General features: G+C 34.3%; 1 protein-coding gene and 1 long non-coding RNA gene across 8 annotated transcripts in view; one reads left to right on the forward strand and one right to left on the reverse strand.

Moving 5' to 3' along the window:
- LOC119867037 overlaps positions 1-16,011 on the reverse strand; it is a 51,490-nt gene extending 35,479 nt beyond the window's left edge. The window contains exon 1 of the long non-coding RNA XR_005382102.1: positions 15,950-16,011. This is a non-coding gene — a long non-coding RNA (uncharacterized LOC119867037). The remainder of the gene's footprint in view (positions 1-15,949) is intronic.
- Positions 1-27,685, forward strand: part of ROBO1 (roundabout guidance receptor 1) — a 1,125,490-nt gene that overhangs the window by 448,056 nt on the left and 649,749 nt on the right. The window lies entirely within an intron of this gene.

Genomic DNA, 27,685 nt, shown 5'->3' on the forward strand with positions numbered 1-27,685 from the left:
AAGCTTGCAGATGGATTCCATTGCATTGGCAAGAATTCATGTAAATATGTAAAAAACAAAATCTCTTGTTTTCTCACCTTAATGTCTTCCAATTAAAAAGTATTATTTTACCTCAGGCATAGTATTTCTCCTGAAATGAGTATATTCATTAGCAAGTACTTTATAGTTTTAATTACCTTACTTTCAAATCATATCAAGCAAGCAACGGTAGCAGTACTAATCTTAAAATTTTATTTGTGTCTTTGGAAGAGCATGTATTATAACATACATGACTTATTTCTATAAGAAATGCTAATGACACCGCCTTGACTATGTGTCAGGAATTCAGCCAAGTGCTTTACGTATCTTCACAAGTTCCAAATAAGCCACATTTAATCCCCTTTCTTGATGAGGAATTCGAGATCCAGAGAATTAAATAATTTACCAAACTTCAGACTAGTCAATTTATAGTCAGAATTCAAACAGGGTCTCTATAATCCCAAAGCTCAGGCTCTTTTTTTCTAAATTCCATTATATCCAAAGAAATTTATTGAGAGCATGAAGACTGACTCTGCTCATGTGATCTAAACTTCAGTATACCTGATGATACACATTTGGTAATTAAAAAAATTACAGCTGTGTAACTTCAGACGACAGCCTATGTTGTCATAATGCACAGGAATGGAAAGTTCAGTAGTGCCAAAAGAAAGTTTCTAGCTTTTTTCGTGTGTTTATTAAATCTGCTAGATTTAAATGAAGATGTATTCTTAACATGAATTTAAAGGTACTGTTCACATTCAATTTAGAGCCTTTAAATCTTAGTACTCAGATTTTCGAGTAGTAACAGGCTTTAACCTCTAATTTCCTTATTCAAAAGAGTTGAAAATGGAAATTTTTAAGTAAAATTCTTCATAGAGTACTCAGTGGGATTTCTTCGGTAGCATAATTAAAATCGAAGTTATCTTCCTGATTGTTATTTTTTTTAATCTGCTTTAATGAAGAACTTTTACTCATAAATCTATTATTTTTAAATAATTTAAAACTTGTTTTACATATTTTTAATTCATTAAAAGAAACAAAAAGCAACTTTTTTTGGCTGGTGATTTTAAAACTATTTTAGAGAAAGTTTAAGCTGGCATTCCATTTCAGAACATCTCAAATTAAACAAAATATTCTACTCCCATGATAAAGTAACATTTCATTACTATTTTATAAAAAGAATGGTTCAGTCTTTTCAAAGGGACCATAAAATAGAGAAATAGACAACAAGGACTACTGAAAAATTCTGACTCTTAAGCCTTGCTTCCTGAGGGGAGGCATATTATCATTTATAATGTGCTTGATCCTTCACGATCTCACCAGGGCCAGGGACCATTAAAAAAAAAAAAAAATCAAACAGAGTATAGAATGAACTAGGTGGGGGAGGAGGGAAATGTACCTTTAAACCCAAAGGTTTTTTGTTCGTGTGCTACCAATCAATCATGCCATTTGGTGTGATTGTAGGTTGCATTTGATGATCTGTTTTCACAACATCCTAAGAGAATTCTGATTGTAAAGAGACCTACTCCTCCCCACAAGAGATATATAAAGTGAACTGATATATTTAAAAATATTTATATACATATCACAGAAGTCAATTTTAGTGAATTTAATTTGAACAATTATTAGTATTAGAACAGTATTTCTCTGTTTCACTGATCCCTGTATGAATGATTTCACATACAGTAAAACATTGAAGTCTAAGATGTTGGACTTTTTCTTCTGAGAACTCATATAGAGAAGAGAAAAAGTTTTTTTAGGCTTTCCTAAGAGTGCATCACTACTGATCTTCATTGCTGGTTGCTTTCCATTACAACATTATGCAGACTTGGATTTCAGAGGTAGGATGCTAGAATCGTACCTCCAGAATACTGTTGCTTAAAAGAAAATCCTAACAGTTGGTTTATTAGAATGTTGTTAGTCATCCTCCCTTCTAACAATAGAGTAACAGGGTCTCCCTATACTTCAGTAAATGAAATATGTCAGTAAACTTAGAACAGTTTCTTTGTGCAGCTTGAAGAAATGGTATTTTGTTTACATGAAGCATCCATTTTTCATTTCTGTCTTCCCAAGGGAGCTAACATAAATCAAAACAACTCAAATGTTTTTAATTTCAGTGTGAGATCAGCAGCTGTTCTGCAGAACTCCAGTTGCCACAAAAGAAGGATTTTTTTGTGAGTCACAAGTTAGATAGACAATGTAGCAAGATCTAGTTACATACTATGATATGTACTGTGCATATGCCCATTAGAAATCATAATAACAAAGAATTGTGTTTACTTAAACTCACAGTTTTGCAAAAGTCAAACAGTTATGTAATTGTCCCTATAGCACTGTGAATCATGACGGTAAAGAAATGTAATCAATTAGTGACAAGCCCCTTTGATGTACTCTACAGTGGGTTGACATAACAAATGACCCATTGAAGAGCACTGGGCTCAACTAGACTGCTTAAAAGGAAATTGAGTTCAAGTGAGTATTTCCAACAGTTTATTTTGAATGTTTATACTCTATGCAGTTCCAAAAAAAAATGTGTAATTAGGCTGTCTGCTTAGTTTTCCAGAGGAAAGAGAAGTAAATTCAAGAGTTTCATCTGAACCCGAACCCCATCTTTTATTTGAAAATAAAGAAATGGAAAGCAAACTTGTTAAAGCCAAAGCAGCATTGAGAATTAAGACTTTGGGATTTTGTGAGTCTTAAGAATTAAATTTGCCTTAAAGGGCCATGATAACAAAACATTTTCAGTTCTGTTGTAAACATGTGGCATTAAAAGCGAGTTTTCTTAAGATTAAATGTACTGAAAAGAATATGTAATGTTTACCGTTTGAACACCTTTAGGAGTAACTACAAAATACAGGGAATGATAACTAACAAAAAGATATGGTTCTGATTCAAAGTCGGTGATTCCATAAGCATTTAGCATTAGTTTCTGAGCCCCTTTTAGAATTTAAAGCCTCTCAAGAGACTGATCTGACCCATGGCCCATAGTCTCTTTTCGTATAACAAACTCCTAGTAGAAATTTGGCATGGAACTGAGCTAGTCTCCTTAACTTGTCTTAAAATAAGATATATCCATTTCAATTGGAAATCTATGTAACTTCTGCTTCCTAAGAATCCCACAGAACATGTTCAGGATTGGGCAAGTGAGATTCAAACATAAGGTCTTGGTTCAACAAATGATGGGCATCCAGTGATTCTCAATAACTCAATGTTCCTTTTCTTCTAGAAACTAAATTGCATCTTAAAATGGAAATTCTATTGCTAACTCTACACACAGAATGCCACCTTTGTAATCATTTACTTTTTGTATTTGTGGTAATTGGTACAACTCTGCTCCAATAAATGTGAAGTTATGTAAAAGATGATTCATTTCCATATATTCTACTTTCTAGTCTAAGGAAAATGGATTATTGATGCATCATTGAGTTTCATTTTAACTTTTAAATGAGGTAATAAATAAATGTATCTGTGTCAGCACTCATGTGCCTTACCCAATGCTTCTCATAAGAAATTTTTGACACAGTTTGATAGGAGGGACCTTTGCCCCTTCCCCCTAATGGGATGAATTTGAAAATATGATTCCATTATTCAACTTGTTTGCCAAAAACTGGGTTTAATGTTCAGTTGCAGCTACTGGATTTACACACACGGATTTCATACTTGCTTGTGTCTATTTTATCAATTTTGTTTTCAATTTTTTTACTTCTATATATACATATGTTAACAGAATCATTTTAAAACATGAAACTTAGATTCAGGGGCAGCCCAGATGGCTCAGCGGTTTAGCGCCGCCTTCAGTTCAGGGTGTGATCCTGGACACCCGGGATCGAGTCCAATGTCAGGCTCCCTACATGGAGCCTGCTTCTCCCTCGGCCTGTGTCTCTGCCCCTCTCTCTTTTTGTGTCTCTCATGAATAAATAAATTTTTTAAAAAAAGAAAGAAACTTAGATTCAGACATATACAACTCTAATTTTGCCTTTATCTAAAATCCACAGAATTCATAGCCTTGAAATTTTATGTATTTTGTTCTTTTTATAAGTGCTTTGAGAGAGTGGGACAGAAAGGATTCCACTTCATTAACAGAACTCTTTAAGGAACTTTTTTCTTCTGAATTAGGTTGGCATATTTGCTATCTTACACTACACATTAAAATTATGACAATAAAAATTAAAATATCTGTAGCTATAAAAACTTCAAGTAAATTATGATTTTTAAAGCCTGGTGCTGGCTATTCATTCATGCATTCTTCATTGTGTGTGATAAGCACTTTTCAAAGCGCCAGTATATACAGAATGTTCAGCTCCAAATTATCTGAACTATTTTCTTATATCACAATTTGAATTTCAGGTTAAAAGATCATAATTTGTTGTGCATACAGTTCTGAATCCAAGGAAATAAGAACTCAGGATCAACTATTCTTAATTGCCCAAAATCAACTTTGTGGAATGGATAAATATCTTGCCCTCCTTCTAAATGTTTGGTGAAACTGACCACATTTCTTGCTTCCCTGTGGAAAACTTATTGTGATTTTGGGTGAACCATCATAGGAATATGCCTAAGTTTGGAGAATCTAGTTGATTTTAACCCATAAAAATTTTTTCAGAAGCTTAGAGTAGTCTATCTAAAGGTGACCAGAATTCAGGAGCACTTATTTAACAATAATATATTTATAACCTACAGTAAACCTGGTACTGTGCTAGACACTAGAGTATAAATGTAATTAGAATAGCCCTTGTCACTAAGGACTTACATCCCCACTAAAGGATCCTAAAGGGTGGGAGTTTGGGAAAGTATATAATTAGAGAAATTACCATATGTGATAAGTCTTATAGCATTTTGTTGAAGAAGTAACAAATGTTTGGGAGAAACAGAAAACATAATAAGGGGATAGGGTTAAGGTAAATCTTGAAGATGGATTTGGAGGTTACCAGGCAAGGAAGGGGAAGAGTGTCTACTATAGCTAAGAAATAATATGAAAGCCAGAAAAAGGGAGGTGAAACTTGATATGGCTTTTATTGTGAAAGTCCCAGTGGGCAGCCCCCGGTGGCTCAGAGGTTTAGCGCCGCCTTCAGCCCAGCGCATGATCCTGATGACCTGGGATGGACTCCCATGTTGGGCTCCCTGCATGGAGCCTGCTTCTGCCTCTCTCTCTCTCTCTCTCTCTCTCTCTCTCTCTCCTCTCTCTCCCCCTCACTGTGTCTCTCATGAATAAATAAATAAAATCTAAAAAAAAAAAAAAAAAGAAAGTCCCAGTATACTATGATTAGTTACACACAGGATGCCAATAATGGCGAAAGTTTTTATCGTGGGGAACTCAAAAGGAACCAACAAGAGAAAAATTCAAAAGATTGATGAGCAGTGTTGTGATTCACTTAAATTTTAAAACTAAGCAATTGAGAGAATTTTGAACAGTTAGGAGCTTAGTTTTCATTGTGGACAAAATGGAATAACATTATGGAGTAACAAACCAATATATTGAGATCACAGAATCTAGATAAGATGGAATTATGTCTGATGACAAAGTTCAAATTTAGTTTAGGCTCATATTTTTTGGAACTCAGAGTCGTGGATAGCTTTTCCACATGGATGTTGAAATCCCCCAGGATAATGGTAGGGAACAAATAGAATAGCTCAATATCTTTTGTTAACTTGGGGAGTGAGTAGGAGAGAATCAGATGACAGCACAGGGAAAATGTCATTTAATTGGATGAGATGTGTCTCAGAGGGAAATAAAATATATATCTTTACATAAAAGAGGAAAAGTGCTGTTCTAGAAATAAAAGCATGGAACAAAAAGAATGTGGACCTTACCTCCAAGTCCCAAGAACCAAGGAATGTAGAAAATTATTCTTTCTTTAAGAAAGAGGATTGAGTGTTCTTTGAATAGAATCGAATTTCAGTGAATGATAAGATTAAGATAACATTCTAAGAAAGGCCTGAGGATAAGTGCAAGCAAGAGAGTTCATAGTAGAGAGAGATGTCTAGAGGACAATACCAACGGACTTTTAGACTAAGGATGCAGAGCCCTGAAATAAACAGATGAAGGAGAAAAGTCTGGGTCATATAGCAAGATAGTACTGTTGAGATGAACAGATCTGATGTTGAGGAACTAGGACAGAGGGGGTTCAGCATTTTAGGGATAAGTTGTACCCTCAGAGAGGTCATTTAACTATTCAAACTGTGTTTTCCCCATTGACTGGCATTGGTGGAAAATGAAATCTCAGACTATCAGTGACAGACTGCTTAGTACAATGCTTGATAATAGGAAGCATTTTTTTACCCGAACAAAACATGTTATTTGGTTAACATGTCATAAAAGAAAAGTCTAAGCTGATGAAAGTAATTGTAAATTTACGATATGCAGTGGTTCTGGAAGTTTTTTCCCTGCAGTCATAATAATTATTCCTTGTATGTTATTTCTGCCCTTCATATAATTTATATTATTTTAACCAGAAGAATTAAGAGAGATATAAATCAGGCAGCTCAGCTATGGAGCATTATCTACATTACCAACACAGCAATACCCAAATCCAATCCAAGTTTACATCTTCTTGGGTGGGAGGAAATACAGTTTTGTCTGAAAGTCTAGAATGAAACAGCAGAAGGGGGTGGGGGGATGGGGTGCCTGGGGGGTCTCAGCAAGATAAGTGTCTACCTTAGGCTCAGGTCATGATCCCAGGGTCCTGGAATTGAGTCTCGAGTAGGGCTCCCTGCTCAGCGGGGAGCCTGCTTCTCACTCTCCCTCTGCCTGCCGCTCCTCTCTCTCTCTCTCTCTCTCAAATAAATAAATGAAAGAAAGGAAAGAAAGAATGAATGAATGAATGAATGAATGAAAGAAAGAAAGAAAAAGAGAAAGAAAGAAAGAAAGAAAGAAAGAAAGAAAGAAAGAAAGAAAGAAAGAAAGAAGAAAGCAAGCAGAAGTGGTCAAACATTTTAGTCCATTGGAAAAATAAGAGGTGACCATTGGTTTCACGTTATCCTCTACTGAAAAAACCCTCAAAAATTGATTTTGAACATCTCTCTCTGTTTCTCTCTCTTTCGCACGCATATATACATACGCACATACACTGCATAATATGGCTAGTGGTGTGTTGTTTTACTGACTAAATCATGATGGTCCTCACTAACTCCAGGCCAGAACATGAAAAATGAAGTTTATCTGCTTTAAGACTATCTCCTCAAAAGTAGTCTTGAAATTGAGACAAGTGTGACAACTATTATCAAAGGGTTTGGATTTGGGATCCCTGGGTGGCACAGCGGTTTGGCGCCTGCCTTTGGCCCAGGGCGCGATCCTGGAGACCCGGGATCGAATCCCACATCGGGCTCCCAGTGCATGGAGCCTGCTTCTCCCTCTGCCTGTGTCTCTGCCTCTCTCTCTCTCTCTCTGTGACTATCATAAATAAATAAAAAATTAAAAAAAAAAAAGGGTTTGGATTTTTTTTTATTACTATTTTAATAAGGAAGGACCTTTTTAATATTCCTTTGTACCTCACATAGGAGGCACTTACATTCCAAAGGAGTTTTTGATTATCAGAAAAATAACTTCACAGGGACTTAGATTAAACATTCTGGATGTTTCTAACTATTCTTGTAAAATCTTTGTGACTCTTACATATGGAGCAAAACCCACTGAGAGTCAGGGAGTCCCAATTTGCATTTCATAGAAAGGCAAATGTTGTTTGTTATTGGATTACAACAGCCTCAAATGTCCTTGTCAAAATTTAATATCATTTCCAAAAGGATATTAAAAGACTAATAAAGCCTTTCCTTTTGGTGTCATAAAATGGTTCTACTATACAAATGTGAATAACACAAATTCATTTTATTGGGGTTCTGCACACTTTAAGTACTATCTAAAACGAGTAGAAATTGGAAAAAAATGTGGGGATGTAAAAGGACAAGAACAGGTGAGGAGAAAGAAAATACTTGATGTTAATAATAGCAATATATATTGGAACAGAAGGGTGAAGGTCATTTTACTGGGCAGCTGTAGAATACTAGAGAAGCTGGCCCAATAACAGAGGTTTTGAATGTAAGGGAAGATTGATTGTTCAACAATGTTTCTGCATCTGGCCTCCTTGAATTCAAACATTTCCAGATTGTTATTCAAGATTGCAACTCAGCAAACTCTGTACTCAAGTTTGCAATTAGGAAAACACAAACACACAGCAAAACACAGCCTAAAAGAAATTATAAGTTTGAAGTATCCTGAAGTAAGAATGCTAAATGTTGAGTTGCATGTCGTGTGTTTTTTTCATTAGTCACTGTAACTGTGGCTTATGCTTTAACATCATAAGTATTGTCTTTAAACTTACTATTAGAATTATGACACCCCATCAAAGTGGATCATTCATAAAAGAATTAAAAAATGATGTCATTCCAAAGGATTTCCTTAATTTCAGGAGCGGAGTAATAATAATAATAAATTACAAGTATCAGGAGAATATACTTTCAGGACTTTTAAACCTCTCACTAGGAAAAAGGAAATAGTGAGGTTTTTCTCCTATTATTATAAGGTGCAAAACTTGAAAATTGGGAAAGATAGAACTTTTTTTACTTTCAATGAAAAATACTTAGAAATCTTAAAAAAGAAGAGTTAGCTGAATCTTTAAAAAAGTGTTAATGTACTATCATCTTAGACAAACACACAAAATAGTTCAGTTGGATATTCCTTTGTTTCATGTTCAGTGACCAAGATGTTCTCATTTATGTTCATCTGAGTTCAATTTAAATCAACAATATGTATAAAACATGACTACATACAGAAGAGACAAAATAACTGCAAAGGGATGTAAAAGTCACTATCCTGGGAGTTGTCCCTTAAGTTAACAAAACAGAAACGTTTATATCTTAGTATGTATAATTTACTTTCCCTTTCTTTTGAAATTTAGCACATACGATGAAGTGTGAGGTATGCAGGAATAAAAATTAGTGAGGGGTGGTGGGTTGGGGAGACTGAAATAGGTAAAGAAGAGAAATGAGGGCAGCCCCGGTGGCTCGGAGGTTTAGAGCTGCCTTCAGCCCATGGTATGATCCTAGAGAACCAGGATCAAGTCCCATGTTGGGCTCCCTGCATGGAGTCTGCTTCTCCCTCTGCCTGTGTCTCTGTCTCTTTCTCTCTCTCTCTCTCTCTCTCTGTGTCTCTCATGAATAAATAAATAAAATCTTAAAAAAAAAGAAATGAACAGGATTATGGGTCATAAACACTGGAATTAGATATTTTAACATGAAGTTTCGGTGGTATCACTTTCATAATATTTAAAGAAGAGGAACCATCTGGAAGATAGGGTTAACTATTTAGTCTTTGTGTTTCTCATTTCTCTAGAGCCTGTGAAACACACTTGTGAATGGAAATGCAAATGACTGGTGTGTTCTTTCAATATATTTGTGATAGCATTTTTCAGAATCTTCATCAACATGGGAATATACAATGATAGAAGTAAAGGAGAACCACAGAGTATGCATATGTCTGGAAATGACTAGGGATTTTGCTTCATGTGCCATCTGTGACTCAAACTATTCTTGTTACCCTGGCAATAGCCAGAGCAGAGAGATTGATTGGTTATGCTATCAGATTGAATGTCAGCATCCTAGACACAGGACAGAGGATACATCTGAAACCATGAAGAGCAAAACTACATGGGTTCAAAATATTTCCAAACCTAGAAATTTTTGTGTAAATAATTCAATTCAGATGTTGAACTAGTCTAATATATATATCCTCTTCAACCAACTGAAGAATTTAGTGTTACAGTTACATGATGTCATAATCCTGAATTTTTATAAGATTGAGTGACTCGTGCTCTGGAAATCTTCCTGAAATTGGCATGCAAAAGGACATATATGGACAGTGATGTCACTACTTGAATGCAAAACATGATGGAGAAATGTTTGGAAAAATAACTTATGCCTTGTGTTCATTGTGATTGAACTTTATGTAGCAGAGTATAAAGTGGTTTATACCCATCTTTAAAAGTAATGTGGATTTGAAAAATAATATGCCATGTAATGAAATCCTTTTGTTTATCTGGAATTTATAAAATGAAAATCAACTCTAATTATTTTCTGTTTAGGTATGGGTTGTGGTATTATTAGTCTAATTACACTGTAAATATATATATTCATTCAAATATATAAAGTGTGTGTTTGTATGCATGTGCACATGTGTGCACATGTGTGATTACACACTTCTTCAGACAGCATTTTGGAAAGCCCATTGAGACTTTAAAATCCATTCATTTCTCATACCTCTATCCTGTTTCCCCACAGCTCTAGAACAAACACATAGGAGTTTAAATTCAGATGAGTAATTGAGATTGGTGTGCATAGGAGTCCAAGGAGTTTTACTATGAATATAAATGAGTTTCCAGTCCTTTACTGTTGTAACTTATTTTCCTCTGCTTCTGAGTGATATAATGCAAATTAAATTGGCATATTTCCCCTCTTTTTGTCATATTTTTCATGTCTCCTCTTTTCCTTCACTCTTGTGTATTTAATCATTTTTTAAAATTTCATGAAGCCATGTTTCCAAATGTTAATATCTTAAGTGTAAACTATTATGAATAAGGACGTTTAAACATATTTACCTGTTTCTCTCAAAGATCTGGTATATGAAGTTTATACTGTCTGATTTCTTAGAATTGTAGGCCTTGTATGTGTTAGGTTATTGAGGCACACCAGGCTATAATTGTCTTTGCAAAATATTACCCAATTTCCTGTATCCTCTCCCTTAGGATGAATTTCACAAAATGTCTGCAGAGCTAAAGAAAAATCCAGGGCTTTGATATGTTTCCTTGGCCCTGCTTCCTGTTTTACTGTTCAGCTTCCCTGAATGGTCCTGTGATACAAGACTTCTTTCATGCCTCTGGGTACCACACATGTCATGGCCATGACGGGCCAGATAACATTCCTTGCATTGCTAATTTTAGGCACAGGTTAAATGGGTGGTTAAAATGAGACACTAGTATTTTGGGTTTAAAGGGCTATTCTTTGTGAAATAACTCTACAACCTTTGGCCTATTTAGTAATGCTTTGGGAAATTACAATTATATACAGGTGCAGACAATATGTTAAGAAAAACACTGCAGAGGTTGGTTTGCTCTCCACGATTTCACATTCTTCCATAGGGGCTATAGATTTTAAGTCAAGTAAGTGTGAGATTTAATAACTCTTCTCCCCCTTGCTGTTTTTTTAATAGCTAAAATATTACCTTTGAATAGCTTTAATCAGTTAGCCATACATAGACTTTTGAATAAATGCTTTTGAATAACATGTTGATTTATAAATCACAAGGAATGTGAAAATATAATTTCCAATATGTTCACTTATTCAGCAGCACCTAATATAATTATCTAAAACTCAAATCAAATAGTGAAACCAGCTTTATATATATAAGTAAGCATGGAAATATTAAAAAATTACAAATAAGATGAAACAAACTTACATGGTAAAATAGGTGAATACAGTTCTTTTTTCACCCTTGTTTTTTCACCTGTTCTAAATGTTTTGAACAATTTAATTTAGAAGTTGTATTTTATTCCTCTTTTTCATAGTTTCACTTTTTTATCATCTTATTTCTAGTACAAGTGTGAGGATTCATGAATCTAGGTGATTGATCAATAGCTATAGTTTTGCATTTATTTTAGACAAAGTCTCCCTCAATCAAATATAGAAATTCTTTTAGGTTGAGCTACACTATTTCCCAGGCTTTGTTAGTTTTACACTTGGCTTGACAATATTTTTATATCAATTCTTAATATTTTCTTTTTTAAAAAATATTTTCTATATCAAAATTATACTTTCAAAACTTGACCAGTATAATTTTCTCAATTCACCTTCATGGTGTAACTATTTTACAGCAATTACCAAAATTGAGACACAGATTTATATTATATACTACAAAGTATTCTTTTTTTAAGATTTTATTTATTTATTCATGAGAGACACAGAGAGAGAGAGGCAGAGACATAGGCAGAGGGAGAAGCAGGCTCCATGCAGGGAACCCAATGTCGAACTTGATCTCGGAATGAAGGCAGATGCTCAACCACTGAGCCACCCAGACGTCCCGCTGCAAAGTATTTTTACTAGAAGGAACACATGCACCCCAATATTTATATCAGCATTATCAAAAATAGCCAAACTATGGAAAGAGCCCAAATATCCAACAACTGATGAATCACTAACTTCTACTCCTAAAACCAATATTATATTTTAACTAACTAGAATTTAAATAAAAACTTGAAACTAAAAAAGATTTTAAAAAACATAGATATAATTATTTGAAATAATAAAGAATAGTTTCTCAGTAATTCATCTGTGATCTTTTAAAGGATAAATTTAAGGAATCCGTTATATTATCATATAAACTTTGAGCAATGATTATACTAAGAAGAAATAGAACCATATGTTGAATATTTATTTATACTTTTCTCCTTCCACTATTCTCAGGCCTTCAGTTCCTCACAAATCAGAAAATAAAGAACCTTCACATATTTAGAGCAGTAAGTTTGCTACATTTAAGAGAAACATTTATTATGAATTTGACTGTGTGTTTGTGTGTGTGTGTGTGTGTGTGTGTTGGTAGATATATCACATGAAAAAACTCATCAATAGAGCAGAATGCCTGTTGATAACTTTAGAACATAGACTCATTAATAATTCATAAATAAATGTGGACCCTCCGAGATGTCCACTCTTTTTCAAAGTGAGAAGAACGTCTACTCAGAGGTTGCGGATTGAATGGAAATATGGGAGAGGCTAAAAGATTAATCTGAATGTTTCTTAAACTATAAAACCAGGACACCTCGGTGGCTCTGTGCTTGAGCATCTGCCTTTGGGGTTCTGAGATCCTGGGATCAAGTCTCACATCAGATTCCCTGCAGGGAGTCTACTTCTCCCTCTGCCTATATTTCTGCCTCTCTGTGTGTGTCTCTCATGATTTAATAAATAAATAAAATCTTTAAAAAATTATAAAACTGAATCTTTACCATAACCTTAAAGTGATTGGAATGGGCCTGAAAACAAGGAATATACAGTACTGTCTTGTTTCATTTATATTGTCAAGACTCTGAGTTGGAAAGGGGTGAGAAATAGAGTACAGATTTTTGACACTTTAAAGGATATAGACTTTTTAATGTCTAAAAGAGAATTGTGGATGGGATGATTAAGGGATGTACCTGCTAAATGGATATAAAGAATTGTTTAGAATCATCCCTAGAACTTACTCAAACATAGCACTAAGTTTATATAGGTATAAATAGACACAGGTTCAAGATTTCCAATTTTTCTAACATCATTCCTGTTCCTTTCTGTATATGGGCTTCTCTTTAGAAATAATAGTAAAGTATTATGATTAATCTGGACTGTCTCACATGTATATAACTGTAATTTTTGAAATTGTAGGGGTGCTTGGGTGGCTCCATCAATTAAGCATCTGACTTTGGCTCAGGTCACAATCCTGGGATTGAGCCCTGCATCTCCTGGCTCAGCTGGGAGTCTGCTTCTTCCTCTGCCCCTCCCCCCAATTCATGGTCTCTCTCTCTCTCTCTCTCTCTGTCTCTCTCTCTCTCTTTTGCTCTCTATCATAAGTAACTAAAATCTTTTTAAAAATTGTAATTATTAGTTGACTATTCTTCATTGTTCAATGATATCACATCTTCTTTTGCTTGAAGGTGCTCTCTATGGTTTTATGGAAAGACCATTGATCATAGTGCAAAAGGTGTACATTTGAGCCACGGTTCCTCCTCTTGCTAGCGAGTTAATACCCCTTTGTCTGCTATCCATATCCTCTGGAGGTCCAGAAGAACTCAATGTGTCTCAAATTGACTTGATCTTTCTTAAGTCCAAATTTTCGTTAATAGTTAAACATCCATCTGATTTTCCAAACCAGAAGCCTATGACATGTAGACTTCGCAATCTCCCTTGTCCCATATACCCAATCAGTCAAGAGGTCTACACATATTATCTTCTAAATATTTTTCAGATTCATTTCGTATCTCCCACTACTGTCACTTCTTTTATCCAGGCTCTCATCACATCTTTCCTTGATATTGTTCTGACTATTTCCCACCATGAAAGTTTTGTAAGAGCAGCATCTTATCTGTCTCATTCACTTAGATCAGTCACTGGTACAAAAAAAAAAAAAAAATCTTGGTTGAATGAACAATTGGATAGAGAAGAGGGTTCTATTTTTAGTGCTCACACATAACTTGTTCCTTCTGTATTCTTTATCTTGAATGTCCTTTTCTCTTTTCTTCACCTTTATACTACCTTCAAAACTTAGTTAAGATTTCATCACCCATAGAATGTTCTCCCTGAATAACTATGTTGTGCTAAGTGTCTGTATTCTCCATAGCACCCTGTGGCTATTTTATCTCAGCAAGTACCACATTTTATTGAATTTCTTAGTTCATATGTCTGTCTCTACTTCTAGACCACTAACTCATTGAAAATACTCTTGTTCATTTTTGTATTCCAGCTCTAGTGCAAGGTCAAACACATATTTACTGTTCAGGGTTTCTTGAATAAATAATGAACAAATGAATGGTTACAAAGAACACTACTGTTTATTTTGTTGCCTAGAACAGTACCATACACATAAAATTTTATTTTAAAGTATTTAACTTAATAATCTTGAACCGTATTACTATGGGTATCTTCCTGTATATTTCCAAGGCTCAGTTTTCTCATCTACAAATAAGGTGTTTGCTTTTTGTGATAACTGCACAAAGTCACATACATAACTCTCTTCTCAGTGGTGGAAAGTTGAACAGATCCAGTTATTATCAATTTTGAACAGATCCAGTTATTATCAATTTAAATAGAGTACAAAACAGTATAAGATATTCACTAGCAATATTCTTGACTAAGTAAAAGAAAATTCAGTCCAATTAATTGGAACATCACAATGCAAACTTACATATGTTCCATAGGATTTTTTTTCCAGGCTTTAATTATTTTTGATAGTCACCTCATTTTTGAATTTTTAACTTTATCTTAATTTGAAAAAATCGTTAAAAGGTATTTTCATCACTTGATGTAAAATAAGTAAAATGGAAAAATGCATCAACAAAATAAATACATTTTATTTTTTATCTTTAAAGATTTATTTATTTGTAAAATAAATAAGTAAGGGAAGGAGAGAAACCCAAGCACTCTGTGCTCCTAGCCTGACATGAGGCTCAGTGTCATGACTCTGAGATCATGACCTGTGCTGAAACCCAAAGTCAAACGCTTAACTATTTCCCATCTGCCACCCAGGCACCCCCAAATAAATACATTTCAATTTTCTAATATATATTCTGCTTTTAATGAATTTCTTAGAACTTCCATATTAGCCCCCAAACAGATGTCTTATATTTCTACGTAATCAAAGCTTTACTACTCCAAACAACTTATCTAATAGCACCTATTAAGCTTTTTAAAAAACAGAGAAACTCAGTATTCACTTATTGCCTTAGGATCTATTTTAGGAAAGAGCACCTAATTAGAGATTTGATATTTACAAGCTATTGTTTGATATATCATTTTTGCAAGTTGGAATATATCTGAGACAACAATTTAAAAGATTAAAATGAAAGGATGGTGAGTATAATGTTAAAATATAAGGAAATCGTACATATGTCAACATTTATTCTAGTTTAAATCATGCGTCCTTTCCGCTGAACAGCTGTAGTTAGATGTATTTTATCTGCTCTCTCTGCTTGTCTTGTGGGTATTGAAAATAAATAGCAAGGGCTCTTCTATTGGGTTGTATCTGTACTGCCTTGTAAATGTAATGTAATGTAAATATATTACATTTTAACATGTGGTTGTAGATTAAGCATAATCTGGAAGTAAAGTAATCACAGATTATACTATGGCTCTCAATGTCTTTCTCATTAGCTGATGATTATTGAATGCAAGGATTCTATACACAGTGGTGTCCCCTTACCTGCAGTTTTGCTTTCTGGTGGTTTCAGTTACCCAGAATCAACTGCAGTCTGGAAGCAGATGATCCTTCTTCTGATGAAAGGTCAGAAGGTCAGTAGTAGTGTCATGCAAGGTCATAATGCCTGTGCCATTCACCTCACTTCATCTCATCACATAGGCATTTTATCATCATGTCTCACAAGAAGAAGGATGAGTACAGTACAATAAGATATTTTGAGAGAGAAATACCACATTTACATGATTTTTATTCAGTAAATACAATTTTTTTCTATTTTATTAGTTTTGTTTTAAATATCTTAGTATGCCTCTTTTATGCACTTTACTATCAGTATGTTCCTACAGGAAAAAAAGAGTGAATATTCAGTACCATTTGCAGTTTCAGGCATCCGCCAGGGTCTTAGAACGTATTTCCTCCAGATAAGAGGAACTATTCTATTCCAAGAGTTCTGACTTTACTGTTTTTACATTATAAATCTTACTTAAAAATAAATAAATAAATAAATAAATAAATAAATAAATAAATAAATAAATCTTACTTATTAAGGACCTCAATGCTTCTCTCCTCTTTTCCCAGTATATATTAAAATGCCCAGTTAATTTTTTTTTGACCTGAGGGGTAATAGTTTTCCTCCAAGCTTTTATTTAAATTCCAGTTTATATACAGTGTAATATTATGTCAGATGTAGAATATATTGATTCAACACTTACGTACAACACCTAGTGCTCATCACAAGTGCCCTCTTTAATCCCCATCACCTAGTTAACCCATTCCCCTTCCCACCTCCCTTCAATATTTTTTTAATGTTGAGATACTTGCTCTTTAAAAAAATACTCTTGGGCAGCCCGGGTGGCTCAGCGGTTTAGCACCGCCTTCAGCCCAGGGCCTGATCCTGGAGACTCAGGATCGAGTCCCACATCGGGCTCCCTGCATGGAACCTGCTTCTCCCTCTGCCTCTCTCTCTCTCTGTCACTCATGAATAAATAAAAATCTTTAAAAAAATAAATACTCATTTTATTTGCTCCTATGTTGCTTAAAATCTTGATTGCAGTTATAGGGGCATAAAACTCATTTATGTTTACATTTCTGTATTATATATTAGGTAAATTTCCATGCCACCGTTTTCACTGACAATTTATCCCAAAAAAAATTTCCAAATAAACTATAAATTGTTTAATTTTTGAAACTTGATAATTAAGGGCTTAAATTGTATTTGTCATTTATTCATTCATTCAACAAATATTAATTTAATAACTCTAGTGTGCCAGATGTTGTTATAAATGCTGGGAATCTTATATAAAGATAAACCTTTCCACACCCAGATGAAACTAGTGGGAGGAGAGTAAAAGATAGCACGTACATATGTACATACCTGCATGCACACATACATGTACAGGTATATACATACGTATATATGTGTGTTCATACACATATAGCATTGTGATCTCACTGAGGAGGAAGGTACTAGTACTCTCAGGTTAAGAAAGGCTTTGCACAGGAGGCAATCGGTAACTTGAAGGATCAATAGGAATTTGCCTGGCAGGGAAGAGAGAGAAGGCATTGTAGGCAGAGGGAAACTGAGCACTATACCTTTAAGAAGTAATAGTTGCCACTAGCAGTTTTCTTTTAAATGTCCTAATATTTTCTATTTGAAAAATTATGTAAGTCCATTTATTATGGCAAAGAGCTTCAACCACCGGGTGGACTAATTTGTTTGGTCAGTTCTGTATCAAAGCCAGCTGCCCAGGCAGCAACAAGAAAAAAGAGTCTGCACTCGGTGTTGACTCATTTGCCACAGGACCAGTGGTTAGGATCAAAAGGATACTAAGGGGACTTGACAAATAAGAACAGCCTTGACAGATTTGGTCACATATTTGCTTCTTAATGATAAATTTTGATAATAATTTGTTTATAAATGCTGGGTTTTCAGGGCATGCAGGTGGCTCAGTGGTTGAGCCTCTGCCTTTGACTCAATGCATGATCCCAGAGTCGTGGGATCGAGTCCCATGTCAGGCTCTTGCAGGAAGCCTGCTTCTCCCTCTGCCTATGACTCTGCCTATCTCTCTGTGTCTCTCAGGAATAAATAAATAATTTTTTTTTAAAAATGCTGAGTTTTCTTTTGAGATGAGGGCAAGAATGCATGACACACAATCACTGAGTAATTTGCTTTGAAAACAGCCTACTTTTCTACCTTCTGCTACATAATAAAATTGATCAGTAAATTGGCTATGGCATGATAATATTTCTTCTAGATTTAAAACTCCATATTCCTAGACCATTTTAAGTGTTCACATAGAGTAATAATACAACAGCAGTGATTTTATGATTAGAATAAGGGATAGTAGCTGTTGGCTATTAAATATTATTATTTCTTTTATGTTAAAGAATGCATACATATATAAAATAAATAGTATACTATATCAGAGTTCAGAAAACATCTTATAATTTTAGTCCAGCCAAAAAGCACCCTATTGCTGCATTGTGGCCCAGAGAGGTTGACAGAAGCAGATCCAAGTAGCCTACATTTCAAATGAGTCAAACTGACTGGCTTCACTAGTGGTCATACACTAACAGCCCTGTAGCAAAATACAGCTGGCAGGTGTATTTTGTTTTGCCTGAAACGTCTATGGAAGGGTAGAGAAAAGGCAGGAATTTAACCGGTTAGAAGATTTGAAGCCAAAATTCTGATTTCTGGATACTCTTGCAATTTGGAAAGATCTAATAGCCCTGGCCTTCCTTCATGTTTATGTTTCAGGTAGAACAGAGTTAAAGAAGAAAAAACTGCCTGCCTGCCTTTCAGTTTTTCATACCTAAGTTCTCTTTTGTTTTTACTGGGCCACTACATAAATTCATCTTATCTTATTTATTTATTTATTTATTTATTTATTTATTTATTTATTTATTTATTTATTTAAAATTGTTGACAGTTTCTTTAATGTCAAAGTTATAAATATTGACAAGTATATTCTTTCTCCAGGTATACTAACTGAAGATCCCATGGCTATTAGTATTAGAACCATATGATTATGCCACAGTTTAATATGCTAAAATCTTCTTATAAAATAAAACAAAAGGAGAAAAAAATCCTTTTGTGACTTAAATTCCATGAAATTGTGTGTATATGCGCATATGTAGTGTTTTTAACCTATCCAAATTCCCCAAGAGGCATCCGAGGCTCTTGTGTGTTAGTTTTCATGCCCTGTGATGTGGTTTTTAACCTGTGAGCTACAGAATAGAAATTGCAGTTGCTCAGTGCTACCTTTGCAGCATCAGACATTCTGTATTCTGATGGATCAGACACTGGTTTCTTCCCAGGCTTCTTGACCCTAAAGCAATCTTCAAGTAACTACTCCTCTAGGAAACACTTTGAATGAATTTTTATATGTATCACTTGAAATAGTAAATACTGCAGTAGTGCACTGAAAGTTTAATCTATAAAGAAACGTGAGATACAGAATTTTAGGGTGGTGAAATATAGAATTTTAGGGTGGAAATGGCTTTTTCACTCTCTGTTTATGGGAATTGTTTTGATCTTGAGTCTTTTGTCAGAGTAAACACATCTGCAGCTCATATTCCACAGTATCTCAGGGAAGAACAGTCTCGAATTTTGTTAAAATACGGTGCTAATTACATTTTTAGCTCCCATGTGTTCCTTTGAGATATCATGGACCCATTTTTAATTTTTAGCAAAATCTTGAAGCTCACCTTTAATAAACTGGAGAGGTACAAAGAATGGATCCTAATAAATACATGAGAAGCCAGTGTTCTCAGAGCCATTACATTACTGACATTAATCCTCATCAATGAAATCATTCTAACTAAACTAAATTGGGTTGCTAGCTCTACGTGTGTTTTTTCCTTTTATCTCCAAACAGTAAATCTTGTGTGTGTTCATATTACACAAAGGACATAAGAAGAAAAGTGACAAAGTAGTGATATAGTATAAGTAAAATGAATCTCATTCATTCATTAACATGTTGGGCTTACTCTGAGATAGGTACTATGCTGTACACTTGATAGATACAAGTGCTGTAACTAAGATAGATGTGACACTGACATTGTCCGCCAGGAAAAAACAATATAATCTGGTATAACTTCTTATATTATTTCCCTTTATATTTTTATATAATAAAATATGAATTATAAATGATACATTGAATACAAATTAAGACCAGAGCAATTAAATACAGCAACCATGTATATTTGGAAGTTACCTATAGATGTTAACCTATTTTTACACACACCTGCTTTCTCTAGTTGGAAGAAAAATTCATCCCTTACTAACTGTGCAGGATATTATTGAATAAATGTAACTCTTTTGAAGGGAGGAAGTATTCTAGAGAATGGACTAGAAAAAAATATTGTAGTTTATATGTATAAAGATAAGGTTCGTGTTATACCACAGTTTCTATTATGAAATATTTGAAATGCATAAATATGTCCAAAAGATAATATAGCAGGCATTTATATAAGTAAGCATATTTAATGTTGGTATTTTGGAATCAGAATAGTATTGTTTTGACCTATACTCAGAACCCTTGTCAGTCAATTGATTTCCCACTGCAAAGGTGGTTGAAACAAGAATGTTGCAAGTGGTGTCAGCCAGAGTGAAGCAAGATTAGGACCAAGGAATTGGGGAAATAGGCTACATGATTGTCTAATGTCACCAAAATGAGGTGGAGTCAAGTGGCCAGTGCAAACCAGGATACACTGCAGTTAATCACAACAAGAAAACACCTTGACCTTGAGTCAAGCATGAGCTTGAGACCAAAAGATAAATTTGAAACCAAAATGATATGTAAAAGGAGAAGTGAAACTATACAACTCAAAACTATCAATGAGGATGATGTGACCATGCATACTGTTAATATCCTCATTAAGTGGCACAGGCAGGAGTACAATATTACCCAATTAGTTAAATGCTAATATTTTTCTTCTTGAGAATTTATTTATTTTTTTAATTTTTTTTTCTTTTTGAGAATTTAAAAGAAGTTTGGACATGTAACCATTATTTTCAATGCAACTTCAAACTTAAAGAATTATTATTTGGTATTGTAGCAGGGGTGGATTTTATTTGTTTAAATCCATATTTTTGGTGTCAATGAACCCTGAAACATCAAAAGAACAGGAGCATGCTGACATGATGACATTTATTTTATGGCTTATTTCCAACGAAGTGGAGGATGGATGGCATTTCTTTCAGAACTGATAACTGCTAGAAAGGAACCTTGCTTCATAGTGTACCTGTGATCATTGTTCTTTGCACACAATCATTTGCAAGAGAACTTGGCAGTTACTTTTTCTGGTTGCTTTCCTTTTCAGTTCATGGGTAGTGCATGATTACAAATATATCATTCTCCTACTTTGACCTGAAATTCTATTTTTCCAAGCAACATGAAAGACTCATCATTTGCTTAAATCCCTGAATGACAGGTTTAAGTTTATCAGATTCCTGTTTCACTAATATTAGTGTAATATAATTCCAAAGGAGTAACACTCTTAATATTTTAACAAAATAGATAAAACTGAAAAATTATATTCAAAATAATAAACACTTGTAGAAAGGTGATGAAGTTATAGGAGTTGCTAGGGTTTAGGAATAAGACATTGATACCACAAAGCAGATCTGTGACAGAAACCTTCTGAAAGTCATACTACATGTAGTCAGCCAGACATTTTGCATCATTACTATAAAAACTAAATATAAAAGCTTCAAATAGATCGATTTCTATGCAGGTTCATGAGTGGGTCTTTTCAAGGGATGTTTTCAACAATCCAACCATGGAGTGGCAAAAACAAAAAGAAAGATTGATTCAAAGCTTAAGATTCCCACCATCATCTCTTAGCCATAGGCCTAGACCCGTTTACCCAACTCCCGCTGTTTCTCAACCTTGGAAGCATGTTGGCCACTGGGTAAGACAGTAAAGTATTGCAAGATGTGGAACAATTTTAAATCTTCTGAAAACCTAGAGATTCATCTTGATTGGATCAAGGCCACTTTATTTTTAGAAGCTACTTCTGGAGTTCTGCTCTAGAACAGGCTCAACTCCAAGTATGGAGTAGCAGGATTAGTTCAGACGCTTCCAAGAATGGAGGCACACAAGCTGGACTTAGGGTTATAAGTAGTGGAGAATGTATTTTTATATATTTTTCTATTTTATATGTAGGCTTTCAGAACAGCGGAGTCCTCTAAAACCTTTTATGGTGATGGAAATGTTTTAACATAGCTTTTAAGCACTTGAAACACGGCTAGTGTGACTGAGAAACTGATTTTTAAATTTTATTTTGTTTTCATAAATTTAAATTTAAATAGCCACATACGGACAGTAACTGCCATTTCAGATAGTATTCTCTGATTATATAGAGTTGACCTCTTTACCAATACCAAGAAGAACCAAATATGCAAATGAAAAGCATAAGTGAAGGGTAGCATAATAAGAGAAACTTCAAAATACATTAAAACTATATTTTTCTATACAACATGGGAGAGCAAACTTCGAAATAATTACTCTTTGTATCAGTGTTTGGAAAGGATTTTTAAATGGTGAAATGTTGAGCCAGATAAGTGCAAAGTTTATATCCACTTAGATTACTATAAAATGGATTAGGCACTTATTCAAACAGAAGGCCAGTTGGTTATGACTTCGTGCAGCTGTAACCATCCATTGTCATCGGACACCAAGCAAACCAGCCTACTCAGGATTGGGGCATCAATTTATTTTATATCATATAACAATGTGCTTTAAGATTTCTGTTAGTACTCAATATCATTAATAGGAATAAGATCCTCCGGCTAGAATGTGAATTCCATGCTTAAATGCATCATCTATGTTCTCATACACCATGAAATGTTTGGGATTCTTGAAGCAGCAATAGTAATCACCACCCACAGAGAAGAAAATGGATCCACGCGTCAGTATTCAGTAGCCAAGAAGGATATTTTCCATCTCTTGCAGGTTTATTCTCACTTTTTGGAGGCTTACAACTGAGTATTCATGATTTTTACGTTACCAAACGGGTTGTGATTAGACCTTCCCTTTCATTTTGCTGCCCTTTTAGTCTTCACACAATTATATATCCTTTAACTAAAACATCTTAACCAAAATTATTACAGATAAAAATTACATGTTTGTGAGCTTTCATTGGATTTTATTCTGATTGACACATAACTTAAATCATTCATCATCTTGAAGAATATCTGTAGAAACAGATGTGTGGGGGAAGCTTCTAAGAAAATAAACAAAAGATTGATTTATATACATGTGCGTATAATAGCTCATCAACAAATGCATTGATTTACAGTGTCATTAACTTTCACAAATCCATCCTAAATTTTGGAAAGAAAGAAAAATATCATAAGATTATATGTACTTATTACATATATAGTTATTACAGTCTGTTACTCACAATTTTTAACCTGAATTTTTTTGATGCTTTGCTCTTTGGTCATGCATTAGTGCTGTTGCAAAGTGTGTTTTCTCATTCATAAATACATTTCACAATATTATATTTGTACCATTGTATCATAAAACTTCTGCAAATGCATTAAAATTATTCAGAACAAATGACTTAAAATATTTAATTCATATGACAAAATGAAAAAAATATATTACATGATTATTCTAAAAGTAAGTTGTTATATATGGTATGTATTATATATACATTTATATAATACATATTTTATGTAACATATAAATATGCATATTTAATATATATAATAAAAGCATACAATATCATGCTTTATATGATAGTTTCTATAATATAGAAACTTATCTCTTTCTCTATAGTTTCTATAATATAGAGACTATTATATATTGATTTCCACATCTTTGTACATTTGAAAGAATAATGAAGTTGTGTTACTATATTTTCATTAATAATATCACAAAAAAACAAACTCTGAAAGCTCTTTCCTTACCCACTTTAATTTTTCCCTATTTAAAATTATTATGTTCCTTCATACAACTTAAAATATTTATAAGGAATTTTTTATATGTGATTTTATATACTTATCATCTCTTTCTCCCTTAGATATTAAACTCTGTTAGGGAAGGCAAATACTTGTCCTATTCACATTGTGTAATTTTGCTTCACTCAGTACTTAGCATATGGTAGATTCCCAAAAATAATTTGTTAAATGTATAGATGAGAGTGGAATTTATAAGTAAATAAGGACTTGCTAAGCTCTGACCTAGATACCTCAGTAAAAATCTATTTTTCCAATCTTTGAAATTAAACCCTAATAATCTTTCCATTAAAAAAATGAGATACTCATCTCTATCATGATGAAGAAAATAATAGAAACAATTATATGTTACATTTGTTTTACATAGGACACAATATGTTATCTAATTTGATAATCTCAAAAACTCTATGAAGTAATTTTGGTTTGATATGATTTTGGATATTATTTCCAAAGAGAAATACCTTTCATAGCCTTCACGATTTAAAAATCAACAAACAAACAAAAAAACCCACCAGCATTCAAATCAAGCTATTCTGAATTCTAAGATGATTTTCTTCATACTCTTCTGCCAGTATAACCCAGAAATCTGCAATGTCAAATAAAATCAGACTGAAGTTTCTGGCAGAGACATAAAATAAATCCTGATTATATTACCTTATATAGTAATTGAGATTATTGCTAAGTGCTGAATCTCTCTAAAGATTGGTTTTTGTGTGGTAACAAATGTTAGAGCCCTCGCTCTCAGCAAGTAGTAATGTTACTCAGTACTTTTGATCTGAAGTCTCAGACTGTTCTTAGAAAACTTTAACCAGTCCTGTTTATATATCAGGAGTCTCATCATCAACAACAAGTGCTATAACTAGGTTCCTGATCTCAGTAGAGTATTCTATCCCTAGATTGAGGGACATATTTTTTAAGAGGTAGTTATTTCAACATACCTTTAGTTAAGTGCCTACATACCAGGCATCATAGTAGGTATGGCTATAGAAAAGTAAATTAAGAGGCACATCTCCCCTTTTTTAGGGACCTTGTAATGTAATAAAGGGAAAGATAATAAAAAAATAACCTCAGTAGTTGAATGGATGAATGGGTGGAGAGAATGAGATAGAGAGAGATGAGACAGAGATAAATTGTGATAAAGAAAATTAAGCAATATACGGTAGTGAGGAGATAAACCAGGTAAAGAAATTCTCAAATCATATACTTAAGTTGAGAGAGACCAGCCGGGGATCCCTGGGTGGCGCAGCGGTTTAGCGCCTGCCTTTGGCCCAGGGCGCGATCCTGGAGACCCGGGATCGAATCCCACGTCGCGCTCCTGGTGCATGGAGCCTGCTTCTCCCTCTGCCTGTGTCTCTGCCTCTCTCTCTCTGTGTGTGACTATCATAAATAAATAAAACTTAAAAAAAAAATTTAAAAAAAAAAAAAAAAAAAGAGAGAGACCAGCCATGTGAGAGATTGAGGGAAAAGAGGATACTGTTTCACTTAGAAAGAACCTTATGTACAAACGAACTGTGGTAGGAAATATTTCGCATGTTAAACTGTCTCCATTAGTTTTGGATGCCCAGATCCTAGTGGACTGAAAAGCAAGGTGAATAGGTCCTGCATATTCAAATAAGACATGGTATAAAGCTTGGAATAACATATTCTTATATTTGCCATTGTTAAATTTAAAATCATTATTTCTCATAGGGCATATATAGAAGCTTAGAGACCCATTAAGTGTTTACAGTTGTTGTCTGGGCTAAAGATGGGATGAGAATGATTAGGGGATCCCTGGGTGGCTTGGTGGTTTGGCACCTGCTTTTGGCCCGGGGTGCAATCCTGGAGTCCCGGGATCAAGTCCCGTGTCGGGCTCCGTCATGGAGCCTGCGTCTACCTCTGCCTGTGTCTCTGCTTCTCTCTCTCTCTCTCTCTCTGTGTGTGTCTATCATGAATAAATAAAAAAACAAAATCTTAAAAAAAAAAGATTATACCATGTACCAGTATTATACCAGCTATCTTACTATAATACCAATATAATAATTAGCTATATTTGTCATTAGACCTAGAAGATGTTTGTACATTATTTGTAATGTTTTAGGAGGAGGGAAGAAGAGAAGGAAACAATATGAAGGAAGGAAGAGAAGAAACAAGGTAATCAAGAAGGGAGATGCAAAATAGGATGATCTGATGATGAGGAGACAGAGTGAAATACAAAATGAGCAAAGTCCTTGAGAAAGCAAGAGGAATGGAATCCAGTGCATGTATGGAGGGATTGGTCTTTGGTATCCGGAGGTACCTTTGTTCTGTTATAATAGGGAGATGGATGAAGAAATTGGAGTATACAGATTAGATTGATGGATTTAGTTGCAAGAAAATAAAGATGTTCTTTACTTGATGGCTTTCATTGTCTTAAAAAAGTTGAAAACTATATTCTAAACTGAGAGTGCAGATTAAAAGTAGCAGCAGGAAAATTAAAGGAAGAGAGAAGATATGAAATAGATAATATTAAAGTGTATGAAAGCAGTCCTTGTGGAAAAGTGAAATAAGATTGTTTGACAATGTTGAAGGCCTGTATGAATGAAATCTTGGATTTTTAATTCACTAAACCAATAATCATATTACCTTTCTGTTATCTTTAGTGAACATTTCTGGTTTAAGTTTGGGCATTAGGTTGTTAATTTCATCCAGTACTAGGGGTTTTCCCCCATCTTAAACACCTCAGGGCGTCTCCAGGACTGCTGGGCCTCTTTTAAATAAAATAAATGAAATTTATAAGAGCTCATCATATAAATCCCAATTTAGCAGACAACTTTACATCTTATTGTCTTAAATTATGCTAATACTACTTCATTTTATCATTTATATGTAAAGTATATATATACATCAATATAATACATAGTATATTTTTATAGTAAAGTTGAATAAGATTTTCATATAGAATATTTTTTTTTCCAAAGATTTTATTTATTCATGAGAGACACACACAGAGAGAGAGAGACACAGACAGAGACACAGGCAGAGGGAGAAGCAGGCTCCATGCAGGGAGCCCGAAGTGGGACTCGATCCCCAGTCTCCAGGATCACACCCTGGGCCGAAGAAGCGCTAAACCGCTGAGCCACCCGGGCTGCCCTGTAGAATACTTTTTAAAAACTATAGTCTTCTTCCTTTAAATCACCAACCTTTAATGCCTTAATGTTTATTAATATACTTGCAGAATATTTTCTTATCCTGTCTTTTCATTTCCCACTGATTCAATCCAGGTTCTCTCTTCATTTCTTTCCCAGAATTTTTTTTTTGTGTGTGTATTGATACATTAGTTATGATGTGGTAACAAGTAACCTCAAGAGTTTTAAAACAAGAGTCTGAAACTAGAAAAGTCCATCTTTTTTTTTTTTTTTTTCCTTGCAAATACAGGTCAGAAAAGTGACTGTGCATTTCAACTCCTCTAGTTGGTTGAGATTCTAGCACCAGTATTGAGTATTAAAATTATCTACCCAAACACCTTTTGTTTTCATTTTTTTCCCCAACTTTTACTTAGATAGTCTTAGAGTCTGTGAGAATGTGGAGCTGAAGTCAAGAGTCCCTGACGTCCTGATCATATCCTAGAGCAAAAGGATGTGAGTGGTTAAAAGATACCCCTTAGAGGAAATACTTTAAAGGTCATATTGTTTGATAAAGGTTAAATGGGTTACCTTGGGAATTCTATCCATCAGAGAACTTTTGTGTTTTTGTTTCGTTTTACTCTGTTTTGGTTGTTTGGTTTTCTTAGATCGCGGTTGACCTGGCCTTTC

Source organism: Canis lupus, chromosome 31 (assembly GCF_011100685.1).
Source record: "Canis lupus familiaris isolate Mischka breed German Shepherd chromosome 31, alternate assembly UU_Cfam_GSD_1.0, whole genome shotgun sequence".
In the NCBI taxonomy this organism is placed as follows: Eukaryota; Metazoa; Chordata; class Mammalia; order Carnivora; family Canidae; genus Canis; species Canis lupus.